General features: G+C 49.8%; 1 long non-coding RNA gene across 1 annotated transcript; it reads right to left on the bottom strand.

Annotated features, from left to right (window-relative positions):
• Positions 1-1,685: 1,685 nt before the first annotated feature.
• LOC139030665 (uncharacterized) lies at positions 1,686-2,502 on the bottom strand. The gene is made up of 2 exons (XR_011483077.1): positions 2,210-2,502; positions 1,686-1,913 (listed from the first exon to the last, which is right to left on the bottom strand). It is a non-coding gene; the product is annotated as an uncharacterized lncRNA (long non-coding RNA).
• Positions 2,503-16,480: the final 13,978 nt, after the last annotated feature.

The raw sequence follows: 16,480 nt of genomic DNA, 5'->3' as shown, positions 1-16,480 counted from the left end.
CCATGGGGTTGCAAAGAGTTGGACACAACCGAGTGACTAACATATAAATACACACACACACACACACACACACACACACACACACATAGATGATACTGAACTTTATATATAAGAGCTGATGCTGGAATCAGCTAAGAATTCGTGGGCTGTCAGAGTGGAATGTCTGTATCTTACATGCAAGAAGGCCTTGATCTGGGGAGGCAGGGGCAGAATCTGGGGACTGAATTGTGTACCCTCTTGCAGTTCATATGGTAAAATTCTAACCTCCAACATGATAGCGTTTGGAGATGGGGCCTTTGGAAGGTAATCAGGCTGAGATGAGGTCGTGGGAATGGAGCCCCTCATGATGGAATTAGTATCCTTATACAAGAAGGAGACCACGGCTCTCTTTCTCTCTCTCTCTCTCTCTTTCTCTCTCTCTCTCTCTCTCTTTCTCTCTCTCTCTCTCTCTCTCTCTCTCTCTCTCTCTCTCTTTCTCTCTCTCTCTCTTTCTCTCTTTCTCTCTCTCTCTCTCTGCCATGTGTAGACCCGCCAAAACTCTGCAACTGTGAGAAATAAACGCCTTCTTTCAGACACACCACTGATGGCATTTGGTTAGAGCAGCCCAAGCACAGAAATACAACCACCAGAACGTCTTTCTGGGAGGAAACCTCACAAACAGAACTACTGGCTACACACCCCACAGTCGAGAAATCAACAAAGGACCTGCATGAGTAGAAATTCAGGAAAATGCATGGATCTTGGGAGAGAAATCAGAGGCACAAGTCACGATCTTTAGAGGGGTTAGAGATAACGTGGGAGTTTGGGGTTTTTTAAAGTGCTAAGCAATCAGGCATCTCAGATGTTTTTCAAAATCACTTCCTTTGGGAAGTCTTCCCAGCCTCCCACTCGTTTCTCCCTGAAAGTTTAGCAACTTAGTCCACAGAGGTATTTCCAGAGACAAAAAACATTGCCTACCTAGCTCTGTCTATGCAGAGTGGGGATGGGTGCATGTTCTTTTTTGGTCCCCACTGGAAGCCAGGGAAGGCAAAAGCAAGAGACTCCTGTTCACTCATCCCGTACAGGCAGCAATAAACTTTTGCAGTGTTAATGGCACTTTTTATTATCTTTGTTGATCCTCATATCAAGCCCTGGAAAGTGGTTGGCATCATCATCCCATCTTACAGATAAGAAAACTGAGGCTCAGAAAGGCTAAGTAACTTGCCCAAGGTCATTCCATTCATAAATGAAAGAACTGGGTCCCCAGCCCAAAGCATCTGACTCTGGAGATCTACAGTCATCACTACACAGCACAGTCTCTCAAGTATGTGTGCGCGTGCACGTGTGTGTATGTGTGTGCCTGTGTGTGTGTGTGTGTGTATAGGCATGTACATGAGAGAAAGGCATGTGGTGGAAGGACAGGGGAGTCATTGATTTCTGTCCTTTCAGACTCTGCAAGCACAAGCTCGACACTTAGAGGGTGGGTCACAATTTTTATTAGCAGGTTTTATTTAAGACATCCTGGTGGCTCAGATGGTAAAGAACCCACCTGCCAATACAGGAGACATGGGTTTGTCCCTGAGTCGGGAAGATCCCCTGGAGAAAGAAACGGCTACCCATTCCAGAGTATTCTTGCCTGAAGAATTCCACGGACAGAGGAGCCTGGCAGGCTACAGTCCATAGGATGGCAAAGAGTCAGACACAACTGAGCAACTAAGTTTTATTAATATATGCATTTATAAAATCCTTAACATTTTGAAAACCATGGATCACAACCTTGTAGTGGCTGAGGGGCTTGTGTAACTCAATGAGGCGATGAGCCAAGCCTTGCAGGGCCACCCAAGACGGACGGGTCCTAGAGAAGAGTTCTGACAAGACGTGGTCCACGGGAGGAGGGAATGGCAATCCACTCGAGCGTTCTTGCTGCTAGAACCCTATGAGCAGTGTGAAAAGGTAAAAAGATACGACACCAGAAGATGAAGCCTTTTTTGCAGAAATGAGGACTGGGGAAGGGGTAAGACACAGAGGCCTGGGGGTGGTCATTGCCATTCATTCATTCATTTCATTAATGCTCATTCAGAAAATGCTCATTGAGCCCCTACCCGGTGCCAAGCACAGCGAAGCCTCTCTGGACACCAGGCCCTGTCTCTCCTCTTGCCCTCTGTGCCCCGGCCCCTGCCCGGTCCCGTGATGCTGGTCTTCAGACAGACGCGGCGGGGACCTCCCATACCTGTGCAGACGGTCACGGCGGATGGAGCCTTTGCCCCGCATTCCGCGGCAAAGAGGAAGGAATGTGCCTTCATTCTTCCCAGGCTCTACCTGGGTGTGGTGGGTGCCGCTGTCACCAGGAGGCTCCTGTGAATGAAGCCTGCTTAATCTCCTTAGCCGGACGGTGGTGTCAGCCGGCTGGGAGCCGGCAGGAAAGCAGCAGTCATGCCTCAGATTCTCCAAATTGTTGGGAGCGGTGAGTGATCCCACAATCCGAGGGGCCTGCACTGGCTTGCCCGAGGGAGGGGAGCAGGGCTCAGGGTTCCCTCTCAGTCTGCTGCTCCAGGCGTGCTCTCTGAGGCCCTTTGGTCACCCCAGAGGGGTTGAGCAAATTCCCAGAATGCCAAGGAGTTCGACAGTTTCCAGGAGTGCCAACGCGGCCTCGTTCCCACTGGAGAGTGCCCCAGGGGCTTACATGAGACATCCACCAGCTCCCCAGCTCGGCCCTTGAGGCTTACCATATAACATATCCAGAGCTGTGCCTCCGTGGGTCCCTCAGGCTTAAGCAATTTGTGAGGCCCTCTTTAAGGAAAAAGATACCAGCCAAAGAGCTGGAGCGACCCCCACCCCACCCCGGGTCTTGTGAAGGGTCCAGGCAGTGAAGAGTCCTGCCGATCAGCTTCATCAGCATTGTGAAAAGACCCTCATTGCCCACGCTTCCCTTTCCAGTCTCTCTTGACTCCTTCATGGATGTGTCCAACCCAGGCATCATCCCTGCTCGGGGGACAACTGCCAGACCCTGCCTGGCATCCTCACTCGTGCCTCTGCGAACTAAGTCTACATGGAAATGAGCCTTCATTCCCTGAGACACCAGATTAGCGACAATGACTCTTTTCCTGGGTGCCTACTGTCTGTTGGCTTCGTGCTAGATGCTGACCTCCTGTAAGATAGGGAAATAGATTAGAGAGTATGCTGTTCACAGCAGGCACTGAATCTCAGATGTGTCCACCTCGCTGCTGGCCAGGATGCATGGGCAGGTCTGTGTTGCCCTCTCCTGTGTTTCATGGATCCCCCTCATCCCATCTCCCATCCTCTCCATCCTGCACACCCTGTCCTCTGCCCCCACAAAGCCTCAGCATTAGAACCAAGATGGCAGAGTGGACTCATGAGAACCCTGAGATGCTGTTGTCTGGCTCTCTGATAGCCACCTGGGCTGTCCTTTCACAGAATCCACAATCACTCAGCCGTTCAATCCATTACTCATTGGAAAACCCGGGCTTCACATGAGGGAGATGCTGCTCCAGGCACTTAGGGATACAGTGGTGAGAAAAACAAACACCGTCTCTGCCTTCCTGGAGCTGAAATTATACTCAAGAGGATTACTAGAGAATTAGCTCAGCTGGTAAAGAATCCACCTGCAGTGCAGAAGAGCCCTGGTTCAATTCCTGGGTCAGGAAGATCCCCTGGAGAAGGAAATGGCAACCCACTCCAGTATTCTTGCCTGGAGAATCCCCATGGACAGAGGAGCCTGGTGGGCTATAGTCCATGGGGTCACAAAGTCAGACACGACTGAGCAACTAAGCACAAAGAATCAGCCAAGGCTTCCTTCATGGTTCAGATGGTAAAGAATCCACCTGCAAGGCAGGAACCCTGGGTTTGATCCCTGGGTTGGGCAGATCCCCTGGAGAAGGGAATGGCTACCCACTCCAGTGTTCTTGCCTGGGAAATCCCATGGACAGAGGAGTCTGGTGGGCTACAGTCCATGGGGTAGCAGAGAGTCAGACAAAACTGAGTTACTAACGTACACACACACAGACAGACACACACACACACACACACGCACACACAAAGAATCCGTCAGGTTGGTCCTAATCAGAGCCCTCCGCCTTGGGCTTCTGTTTGTTTTGATTTTTAAGGTTTACAGTAAAGGGTTGCTGCTTTACCCAAATAAGTGAGTCACTAACAGCAGAATTTCAGGCAGTTCTGAGGGAAAACCTTGGGGATTCCTTCAAGTCTCCAGACTAAGGTCACAGACAGAGACGAGCTTAGAAATGAAAAACATGCAGTTAAGAGTGGGGGGGTAGAGCAAAAAGAATGCTGATTATTTCAGTAAAAAAGCAAAGACACTGGCAGTGCACCCCACCCCAAGAGAAGCATGTGGTGATACCTCCGGGGATGTCCCCTCTGTCACCAGCTGAGCACCTGGAGAATCAGACCTGAAGGGCAGAGGGTGAGGCCACCTGTGTGAGGTGCCTTTGAGGCCCACTGTTCTGAGCAAGCGCTGTTAGGGAAGATGCCCGTGGGGAAGATGCTCACGACCAGGCTGGAAAACATCCCACTTGAACTCGAAACGCCATTCTTCTCACTGTGCCCTGCCAAGAACAAACTGCAGGCATAGCAGACATATAGGAGAGGGGGCCCCCTGAGAAGTCCCAGCCCCTCCTTCCTCCGAGCAGCCAGAGAGCACCTTTGCATCCTGCTAACCTTTGTATTGTCCGTGAAGCCTTCAGACTCTCTCCCGTCACTTCCTGTAGATGAGGGTGAGGTTTTGTTTCTAGTAACCGGGTCTCCCCAGAGTGGGAGTCACAGTCTGTCTCTATCACAGGACAGTGGGGGAATTCCTCTGATCTTAAAAAAAAAAACAAAAAAAAAAACAGCATCTCTCATTCCTACATCCTCAGAGAACTCCAGTGGGGTGCCATGTATGCTTCTCTGAGCTGCATGCCTTCTAGGTTCCCACTCTTTCCAAATAGTTGCTGTGCCATCGGAGTTGGAGCCCTCTGCCTTCGATCTGGGTGCCATGCTCTCAGGAGCAGAAATCAGAAAGAAGCCTTTGACTTTACTGTGCAGTCAAAGGAAGAAGCACTGACTCCCCTGGATGGTCCCCTTGGCTGGCAGTGCCAGGAGTGCCACCTGGCAGAGAGCCCAGGGAAAGATCGCCTTCTCCTGCCCTTCTTAATCTCTATCTACAGATTGCAGCCTGCAACCTGCCCTGCAGAGAGTGAGACAGACAGCTTCAGGGAAGACCGACCTGGATAAGCCAGGAGCCAGAGCAATCGAAGGGCTTCCCTTGTGGCTCAGATAGTAAAGAGTCTGCCTGCCATGTAGGAGACCCAGGTTCAATACCCAGATTGGGAAGATCCCCTGGAGGAGGACATGGCAGCCCACTCCAGTATTCTTGCCTGGAGAATCCCATGGACAGAGGAGCCTGGTGGGCTACAGTCCATGGGGTCACACAGAGTCAGACACAACTGAAGCGACTTAGCACAGCACAGAGCAATCAAAAGTGAACAAAACTATTCGGAGAAGCAAGGGCTGACCCCACTGTTGAGCTCTGTCTGAGCTTGAGGATGGACAAGCTTTTGAAAAACGCCCCCTTTCTCCTTCCCAAGTTCAACTCATTTCCAGCTAGTAAACTTCCATTTTTTTCCCCACATTTATTCTAGTAAGCATAATGTCTGTTACATTCCAAACTGACTCTGACACATTCTCTGCCCTCAGGGAGCTCCCAGAGGGGGTGGAAGGGTCAGCTCAAGTGGGGTTGGCAAACTGGGATCCCCTCCGCAGGCTAACATGGCCCATGGACTGGTTTTTACCTGGTTTTTGTAAAATTTAAAAGAGGAGTTGTACGTTGTTCCCTGTGGAAAGTGAAAGTGAAATTCGCTCGGTCACGTCCGACACTTTGCGATCCCATGGACTGTACAGTCCGTGGAATTCTCCAGGCCAGAATACTGGAGTGGGTAGCCTTTCCCTTCTCCAGGGTGCTCCATGTGGAAATCATACGATTCAGATCTCAGTGTCCACACATACAGTTCTGCGTGAACACTGCACTGCTCTTGGTGTGTCTGTGCCCCACGGATGCTTTTGCTCCGTGGTGCCTATAGTGAGTAGTGGCGACAAAGGCCACGCAGCCCACAGAGCCCGGATGGTTTGCTCTCTGACCCTTCACTGAATAAGTTTGCTGAGTCTTGGGTTAGAGTTCTACCTCCAGCAGAAATAATACAAGGTCATTTCCAAAGGTGAGAAAATGCCCCATGCTGTCGAAGCGTTCTTGGGTAACCTATTATTTATAACCAATGCCTTGATGACTTGGTGAACTGCAGTTCTGCTGTGATGTGGGGTTTTTAATAGTCTGGGGGAAAGGACTCAGCCTGCCCCAAAGAAGATTCTGAAGTGAGATCAGAGTGAGTCCTGGAGAGGGAAGAGCATGCTGCTGACACGCAGGGTCAGACCTCCCGGGCTCAAGTTGAAGCCCCACCACAGACGAAGGGACCTCGGACAAGATGCTCAGCTTGACTGTTTCAGTCCCATGACCTCTAAACTGAGCGTAAGAAAAATAGTTACCTGCCAGGGATTTCCCTAAAGACTAGTTAATTAAAAGATGTAAAACATTCAGCCATTAAAAAGAATTCATTTGAATCAATTCTAATGAGATGGATGAAACTGGAGCCCATTATACAGAGCGAAGTAAGCCAGAAAGATAAAGACCATTACAGTATACTAACACATATATATGGACTTTAGAAAGATGGTAACGATAACCCTATATGCAAAACAGAAAAAGAGACTCAGATGTATGGAACAGACTTGTGGACTCTGGGAGAAGGCGAGGGTGGGATGTTTCAGGAGAACAGCATTGACACATGTATATTATCTAGGGTGAAACAGATCACCAGCCTAGGTTGGGTGCATGAGACAAGTGCTCGGGCCTGGTGCACTGGGAAGACCCAGAGGGATCGGGTGGAGAGGGAGGTGGGAGGGGGGACTGGGATGGGGAGTACATGTAAATCCATGGCTAATTCATGTCAATGTATAACAAAAACTACTGTAATGATGTAAAGTAATTAGCCTCCAACTAATAAAAAAAAAAAAAAAAAAGATGTAAAACATTTAAAAGAGTGCCCATGACTATTACCGAGAAATGTCACGACTCTTGCCTTTCTTCAAAGCTCAGGTGCTTGGAGGCTGTCATTTGGTGATGAGTGATGCTGGTTTATGTTGACTATGCTCTTCTAAGGAAGTTGGTTTGCTTATCTGTTTAGACACAATCTTTGGCTGGAAAAAAAAAGGAATCCTCATGCATGGATGGTAGGATTGTAAGCTGGTACTGCCGCTGTGGGCTACCCTGGTGGATCAGATGGTAAAGAATCTGCCTGCAATGCAGGAGACTTGGGTTTGATCCCTGGGTAGGGAAGATCCTCTGGAGAAGGGAATGGCAACCCACTCCAGGATTCATGCCTGGAGAAGTCCATGGACAGAGGAGCCTGGAGGGCTATAGTCCATGGGGTCGCAAAGATTCGGACACAACTGAGCAACTAACACACAACACTGCTGTGGAAAGCAGTGTGGAGGTTCCTCCAGAAATTAAAAATAAAACTGCCATATGATCCAGCAGTTTCATTTCTGGGTGTTTATCAAAAGAAAAAGAAAACACTAATTTGAAAAGATACGTACACACAAATCTGAAGCACTATTTATGATAGCCAAGATATGAAAGCAAATTGTCTGTTGACAGATAAATGCATAAAGATGTGAAGATATATATATATATATACACACACATACACACAAATAGTATTTCATTATATACACATGTATATAGTAAAATACTATTTAGTCATCAAAAAAGAACTCTTACCATTTGTGACAACGAGAATGGATCTAGAGGGTATTATGCGAGGTGAATTGAGAAAGACAAATATTTTATGACCTCACTTACATGTGAAATCTGAAAAGCAGAACAAACAAAAACAGCAAAATGAAAACAGACTCCTAGATATAGAGAATCATCAGGTAGTTGCCAGAGGGAAGGGAAGGGGTGGGGGGCAAAGAAGATGAAGAGGATTGAGACACACAGACCTCTAGACAGAAAATAAATGAACCATAGGGATGTGATACACCAAAAAAAGATTATAGTCAATAATATTGTAATACTTTGCATGGGGACAGATGGTTACTAGACTTATCATGGTGATCATGTCACAATGCATGCAAATGTCCAATCACCATAGCACACCTGAAACTAGCATCATGTTGTCCACTGTATTTCAATGTTAAGAAAGAACATGGATACACTGTGATTATAGTTATTTAAATAAAACATGCATTTGAATAAAAAAACTAAACAATCTTCCTCAATAAATTGAGGGAAGTTAACTGGTTGTAAAATGAAGCTGAAATCTCTCTAGAGGAAAACCAACACAAAGACACGGCAGAATTTAATCGCCTGCAGTGTAGACACGGATCGGGTTCAGCCGAGCTCTCAGCCCAGAGAGATAAGCAGGATTTGCTTTTCTGTTGAGCATTAAGAGAAGTTTCTGGTGGCAGCAAATTGCAGAGCAGAGGGTTAAAAGAGGTAAAGACTCATTCACCCTCATAACCAACCACAACAGAATAGAAAAGCTAGCTCGTGGCTGTTAAAAATAAATCTGATCGCAGAAATCGGTGAAAACTGTGTTCAGAACTGTTTGATATATGTGAAGTTAGACATATACACACTACTGTATATAAACAGATAACTAGTGAGGACCTACTTAATAGCACAGTGGACTCTACTCAATTCTCTGGAATGACCTATATGGGAAAAGAATCTAAAAAAGAGTAGATATACATATATATATAACTGATTCACTTTGCTGTACATCTGAAATTAACATCACACTGTAAATCAACTAGACTCCAACAAAAACTTTTTTAAATGTGGTTAGATATGAAGATACTTAATGTTTTCCTGTGAGTTTTCCTGTGTGTTATATCATTTTTTAACTTTGATCTAATTGGCATAAGTAGATATTAGGGTGAGTAGGTATTAGAGGGGACTTCCCTGGTAGTTCAGCTGGTAAAGAATCCTCCTGCAATGCAGGAGACCCTGGTTCACTTCCTGGGTTGGGAAAAATCCCCTGGAGAAGGGATAGGGTACCCACACCAGTATTCTTGGGCTTCCCTTGTGGCTCAGATAGGAAAGAATCTGCCTGCAATGTGGGAGACCTAGGTTCGATCCCTGGGTTGGGAAGATCCACTGAAGGAGGGCATGGCAACCCACTCCAGTATTCTTGCCTGGAGAATCCGCAAGGACAGAAGAGCCTGGTGGGCTACAGCCCATGGGGTCACAAAGAGCCGGACATGACTGAGTGAGTAAGCACAGATATTACAGAGTGATTCCAACCGGTGGTAAGACTTTCATAAAGAATGACGTTTTTGTAGAAAATGCACAAAGGAGTTGATCCCACTTTTTAAAGTTATCTTCACCTGCAGGGAAAACATGAGGCCTCTAGCCACCTCGCAGGTACCGCAGTCCATTGAGGTGGGATCGCCCCCAAGTGACAGAGGCTGCTAGGAAGAAGTCCCCGGCTTCTCCCAGCCTAGCTTGGTGACCTCCAACCTTTTCAATGACTGTCAATATCCCAGCGTTGACAAGGAGGGTGGTGTGTTCTGGTGAAGGCGAAACGAACATCAGCTCCGTGACCTTCAACAACCCAGTTACCTCCCTGACCTCAATTTTCTCATCTGACAAAAGAGGGGAGCCGATGGCTTGAACTTCAGGCTTTCTCTGAATTTTGAGAGACCATGACCTTTCAGTGGCAACCCAGCAGCATGACTTTAGTCATCTCTGCTACTCTATTTGTTGAACACTTCAGGGTCTAGAACGGAGACAGGTAAGGGGTGGGGGCAGCGGGTAAAATGATGATTGATAGATATTCTAACACTTGGTCTCTCTATCTGTGAAACAGACTCAAAAGAAAGCAAGACGGTTGGTTTCACTTTGAACTTTCTACCTTCTCTTGAAAGTCTGATATGAGCTGATGTAAACACTACAAGGTCCCTGATGGCAGAATTGCTCATCGCTGTGTCCAGGCGGTTTTCTGTATGAGTTCATTCTATGGTGACTGGGAAGAACCTGGGCAACCCATGAATGCATCCCCTTAGGTACATGTGTGCGTGCACACTCAGTCACTTCAGTCGTGTCCAATTCTTTGCCATCCCCTGGACTGTAGCCCACCAGGCTCCTCTGTCTTGTCTTGTTCTCCAGACAAGAATACTGGAGTAGGTTGCCATACCATTTTCCAGGGGATCTTCCCAACCCAGGGATTGAACCCATGGCTCCTGCATTGCAGGCGGATTCTTTACTGTCTGAGCCACCAAGGAAGTCCCCCTTCACCTACTGAGGGGGCCAAGTGGACAGGTGTGGACACAGAGGGGGAGGAGCACCAGCATCATCACAGCTCTGGAGTCCTCATCTGGCTACTGGCCTGGGAACCAACAGTCTTTGTGGCCATGGTGGTGGCTCATCCCTTCAACTCTTGGCTCAAGATCTCGAGAATCGGGAAAGAGAATCTGATGGGCTTAGTTTAGTTCACACACCACCACTTAGTTAGGGGTGGACAAGGGATGGGCCCCCCAAATTGCACACAATGGTGGTGAGGTGGTATGAGAAGAGATATATATGCTGACATACACACACGTTCACACGTGTACACATAAACCCATAAACGCCCAAAAGAGTGGCCAATAATTAGCCAGGAAGATGTGTTCATTTCCCATCTATACCTGAAGAGGTACATACAATGGACTCAGACATCACTCTTGCGCAAAGAGGCTGCAGGATACCTTGGCAAGAATCACATCACACCCCCAGGTTCCCAAAGGAAACAGTACTTCAAAAGGAGAAAGATGAAGCTCTAATCCTCAAAACAGGTTTCTTTCTTAAAGAAGAAAAATAGAGGCCATGTCTTCTCACTGGGAATCTTCCCATCAGAATTTTCTAGAGATCAAAACAGTGAAACGTGTTTTTCAGGAGAGTCAGCAAACTAAAATCGGAATTTCCCTGCAGTTTTTTGTTTGTTTGTTTGTTTTGCTGCCCCTTTCCCCTTTATCACGGGGAGATTGAGAATAGCAAAAGCCAAACCCAGGAGACGGGGTTTCTAGGCACTGCTCATGGTGTCAGGTGGGCCAAAGTTCACAAAGGGTCGCTTCAGGTCAGTTCTTGGATGTTTCTAAGTGATATTTCAGGCAGTTGTTTCCCCAGGAAGAAGGGAGACTTTTTCACTAAGTGTTGCACAGTGCAGACTCTCAATGTGTAGGAAGAAAACGGAGGAAGGAAGTAAAGAAAGGAGGAAGGGAGGGAGGGAGGGAAGCAGGAAGGGGTGAGGAAACCCAACCTTGAATCATCAGCATCATGAGAGGATACCACATCCTACTCAAGCTTGACCTTTCTGGCCAGCACCCATGTGCAGAGATCTAGAAACAGACTCGAGGGAAGGGAGGCAGAATTACTGAGGACTCCTCCCCCTCACTAGGGCTTTCCTGGTGGCTCAGAGGGTAAAGCGTCTGCCTGCAAAGTGGGAGGCCGGGGTTTGATCCCTGGGTCGGGAAGATCCCCTGGAGAAGGAAATGGCAACCCACTCCAGTATTCTTGCCTGGAGAATCCCATGGATGGAGGAGCCTGGTAGGCTACAGTCCCTGGGGTCGCAAAGAGTTGGACACGACTGAGCAACTTCACTTTTCTTTCTTTCCTCCCCCTCATTAGCAAAAGTGTATGGGTCTTCACCAAGGATACGAAAGAGCATGTCCTGAGAGTTCCGCTGATCCATGATCTATTCAAAGAGCTAATGATTGCCAGGCTAACGGTTTTAGAGTAGAAATGCACAGGCCCCTTCTAATCCAACAATCTTATTTTACAAATGAAGACACTAAAGGACTAGAGACATCATACGGGACTTCCACTTTTGGCCAAAATAGAGCAGCAGGGACCATATTTACCATCTGTTCTAAAACAGATGGAAAAAAAAAAAATCCCTCTCATCAACATGTGTCTCTCTCCCTCCTCTTTGAAAGCCAGCTCAAGACTGGAGCGCAGGGCTGGGCCTAGGGTGAGGGCAACTGAGGCACTCTGACCAGCACCCAGGACGAGGCTGCCTCAGTCTCAAAGGCGTGGCACTTTGTCTGCCTCCAGGGGACAGTGGTGTGGAACTGAGGTGAAGATACAGGTAAAGATCTAAGCTGAGAGCTTGGAGCTCCACTCAGCAGCTTCCTCTCGTGTGCTTTTGGTCTGGACTCTTGTTCAGTTGCTAAGTTGAGTCCAACTCTCTGCAACCCTATGGACTGCAGCATGCCAGGCTTCCCTGTCCTTCACTGTCTCCTGGAGTTTGCTCAAACTCACGTCCATTGAGTTGGTGATGCCATCCAACAATCTCATCCTCTGTTGCCCCCTTCTCCTCCTGCCCTCAATCTTTCCCAGCATCAGGGTCTTTTTCAATGAGTTGGCTCTTTGCATCAGGTGGCCAAAGTACTGGATCTTTAATTTCAGCATTAGTCCTTCCAATAAACATTCAGGGTTGATTTCCTTTAGGATTAATTGGTCTACCTTTGATGAAAATATACACTCATATCAGACTCCCTGCCTCCTCCACCAAAGCCTCCCCCATCTCCCCTGCCTCCACTTGCTGCCCCCCTGCCCTGCGGGCGCCCCAGGGTGGCCGCTGCCCGGAGCCCTGTCCACCGTGCCTGGGATCACCTCCCCCCACGCGCTGAGTGGAGATGCTCCTGGAGGACTCGAGCACCGGCCACCTGGCGCTTCCTCGGACCCATCCCACTCTTTCTCCCCAGCTTCACGTGCTATGCTCAGGGCCTATGTCAGGCCCGGCAGCATGGACTCCAAGCAGAAAGGGACCCTGAGCAGATTGGACTGGACTGGCCTTGTCCCTGGAGATGCGGGTGTGGGGCGACAGGTGGAGTTAGTCCTCCTGCATCCAGCTAAGGTTTTCTGTCCTCCTCTGCAGATAGACCCTGGTTGCTGGCCGCCCCTTACAGGTGGGCAGTGGGGGAGAAGGCTAAGAGGCCAGCCGGGTGCCCCCACCCCCGCTAGAAGGCTCTGTTTGCAGCAGTGGTGGGACAGCAGGCCTGAGCCTCTCTCTAGCAGTCAAAACAGAACTTGCAAAACCGAGAGCAGACAGCCTTCCTGCGTGTCCCAAGGCCCCTAGCTGCTCCACAGGGCACGCAAGTCTCCCCAGATATCAGTGTACAGTCGGCACCCTGGGTCATTCCCTGCGTGATGGAGGGAGGACGGGTGCCTTTCCCTTATCAAAGCCAAGGGCAGGAGTGATGATAAGGGCATCTTGGGCTGGGAAGGCCCCCTTCCAAGGGTCATCTCTGGCATCCGCCCTGCGTCCAGCTAAGGTTTGCTGTCCTCCTCTGCAGACAGACCCTGGTTGCCGGCCGCCCCTTACAGCAGCCCTGCTCATTAACAGTCCAGCCATGGGCAGCTCCCTGTTGGGAGTCCAGCATGGGATGGTCGGGGAACGATGCCTTTCCGAGATCTGGGTTAGACGTCACCTGCTCTCACACGAGACCCGTCTCTCTTGTCTTATCTCTTGCGGAGACGGGAACAGAGAGTCATGGACTGGAGGAGGACCAGGGGGAGGGATTGAAGTCAAAACCAAGGCAGTCCAGTCCAAGGCTGAGGATGCTTGGCTCTGTCTAAACCCTGGCTCCTCAAAGTGTGGTCCACTGGCAGGAAGCATCTGCCTCCTCTGGGAGCCAAGGAAAAATGTGGGATCCCGGGTCCCGCCTCAGACCTGCTAATTCCACTTCAGCATTTTTATCAAGGTCTCCCAGGGACTCATCTGCTCATTTAAGTCTGAGAAGTGCCGGACTAGGGCTTCATGTCCTTGTTCACTATGAGCTTCGGGGCAGGGGTCTCAACCCAGAGCAAGACTGTGTGTGGAGGTGTCAGTGTCTGCCCCTCATCCCACCCTTCCCCAAGCCTCCCAGCACGCTGGGCTCCACTCCAAAACCATCCCAGCCGTCCACCGCTAGCCTCGGACCTTGCAGGCAGGTGGGAGTGGTCCCCGGGCAGTGGGTCCCTCCATCTCTGTTCCTAATGGAGAAGGTTGCCCACCCCCACATCACCCGGCTTTGGGACTATTTCTGCACACAGCACAGGCCACTTGGTTCAGTGGGGTGGCGAGGGGCTTTGTTTTTCTTCTCTTTATGTGTGTGTGATTCACTCGGCTTGCTTCTTTTTGTTTTGAACAAGGGGTGGGTTTTGTGTCTCTGAACGACACCCTTGTGGCCCGTGTCCCCCCGCCCCACCCACCCCCCCACCCCTTGGAGGAGAGGCTTCTGTTTTTGAAGCATCAGGGTTCTGCCACCCGGACCTGGGGAGGCATATTTAAAGCTGTTTAAACTGACAGACCAGGCAAACAGGATTAACTCTGTGGCCCAGAAGGGGAGGTGTGGGCCGGAGGGGGCCGCCGAATGGTTTACATGGGTGAGCAGGAGGAGGACGGCCGGCCGGCCAGGCTGGGAAGGAGCCGACCGCTCGAGGCAGCCAAGAAGTCTCTATCTGGGAGGTAGGCAGAGAGCTTGCAATCTGCCGGGTGATTGGATTAGACATGGTGTGAAATTCGGAGCAGGGCTGCACGGCTGGGGCTGGGGCCCGGGGCTGCTTCGGGGCCCCAGACGGCGCGGGGGCTCCTGTCCTGCCCCAGCAGGCCTTGGAGACGGACTAGACGGCATGGCCTCGCGGGCTCCCCTGCACCCGGCCCCGTGTCTCCCTGAACCACAGAGCCTCCCCTGCCTTCTCGGGGGATTCGGGGCCCAGGGACCCCCTATTCACATCCACCCTGGCTCAGCCGCGCTCTCAGTAGCAGAGGGAGAGGCCCCGCCCTCTTCCTTCATTTTCCTTTGTCTCGCTTCCATCTTCCTCGGGTTCCGTCTCTCTCCTGCCCTGTGCGGTTCACCCCGAGGACTCTGCTCCATCTGCAGCTGTCCAACACCCTGATTCCACTTGTGTTCTCCACTTGTGGAAGTTTGGATGGACGTCTCCAAGGATTTTGTAACTTCTCCCTGAAGTCGGATCGGGCCACCGGGACTGGGGCAGTGGGATTTCTCATCGTTGGGAAGTTGACAAGGTTTAAGCCTTTCTGGCAAAGGTGCTAACATTAGGTGTAAGTCCAGAAAGAGAAAAGAGGGCCTAGACCTCTTGGTTGAAGGGTTGGAACCGGGTTTAACGGGCATTCCCGGACCCCACCCAGCAGAGTGGGAGAGTCAGCCCGGACAGTCAGCCTCTGGCTGGCGTGGGTGATGCAGGCTGGTGGCCAGAGTGCAGACGCCTGGATCCCGGGCAGAGGGCAGTGCCCACCACCTCCTGGCTCTATGCTGACTCTTGTCATAAAAGGCAGCAGAGGAGGAGCCACTGCAGGAGGGCCAAGGCCCAGACACAGGTCTGAGATCTTGGTTTTTCACCAGCCGAGCGGTCAGCAGAATGCAGCCAGTGAGTGACCCCAGATAACTGCTCGTGGTCCGGAGAACTGCCTGGATGAGTCCCGCCCAATTTCCTGACCCACAGAATTGTCGTTTTAAGGTGCTAAGTTCTGGGATTGTTTGTTACACAGCAGTAGACCCACTGAAACACTCTGTGATTGTGTTTGTGGTCCAACACCAGTGAAGCCATCACTTCTTAGCTCATCTTTCAGGGTCAGTCTATCATCTACTGTTGCGTGGGCTGCAAACCAGCCTAGGACTCTCTCAGTCCTTGGAAGAAAGGATCACCCAGGCATCGTGATGCTCAAGGTTGGGAGAACTGCCTGATTCTGTAGACAAGATCAGGAGTGTGTTAGAATGTGCTGGTGCAGCTCTGGAAAGAAGAAGTGGGTCCCCTACATTTAAGCCTGACATTATTCCATTCCATCCTCATTTCTTTGGCTCATTCCCTGCTTGCATTCCCAAGCCATCCAAGAACCATATAGTTTCAATTCCCTGCAGGTGATTTCTAGCTCATCCCAGGGTCATCATTTTCATCTGTCTCCCTAGAAACTCCTATCATTTCTCTCCACTAAACACTGGAGTTGAAGTTCACTCCATCATGCCAGCTGCCAGATCTAAAGACAGCCCCAAGGTGCAGTGTTCTGCCCATGGCCATGGAGAGCTAGGTCCCACAATCTGCTCTCCTGGGGATGTTTGCAGAGCTCTTAGCGTGTAGTTGGTGCTCCAAAGTGAGTCCCCAGGCAGGTAAACCTCCAATGGTTCAGTAACACTAATTTAAACGGTATCAGATAGTTAAAAGGCTAGGGAGAGGAAGGGAGCAAAAATAGTGTACTAAGATGAACTCAAGAGTATTAATACTTATTCTTGGGACTTGGTGGTGGTCCAGTAGGTAACATTCCTCACTCCCAATGCAGGGGGCCTGGGTTCAATTCCTGGTCGGGGAACTAGATTCCACAATCAACTGAAGATCCCACAAGCGCGACTAAGACCCAACACAGCCAAAATAAATAAAAATTTTAAAAAGAGC

The sequence above is a fragment of the Odocoileus virginianus genome, chromosome 23 (genome assembly GCF_023699985.2).
Source record: "Odocoileus virginianus isolate 20LAN1187 ecotype Illinois chromosome 23, Ovbor_1.2, whole genome shotgun sequence".
Lineage (NCBI taxonomy): Eukaryota > Metazoa > Chordata > Mammalia > Artiodactyla > Cervidae > Odocoileus > Odocoileus virginianus.
This window is presented reverse-complemented; position numbering and strand designations above follow the sequence as displayed.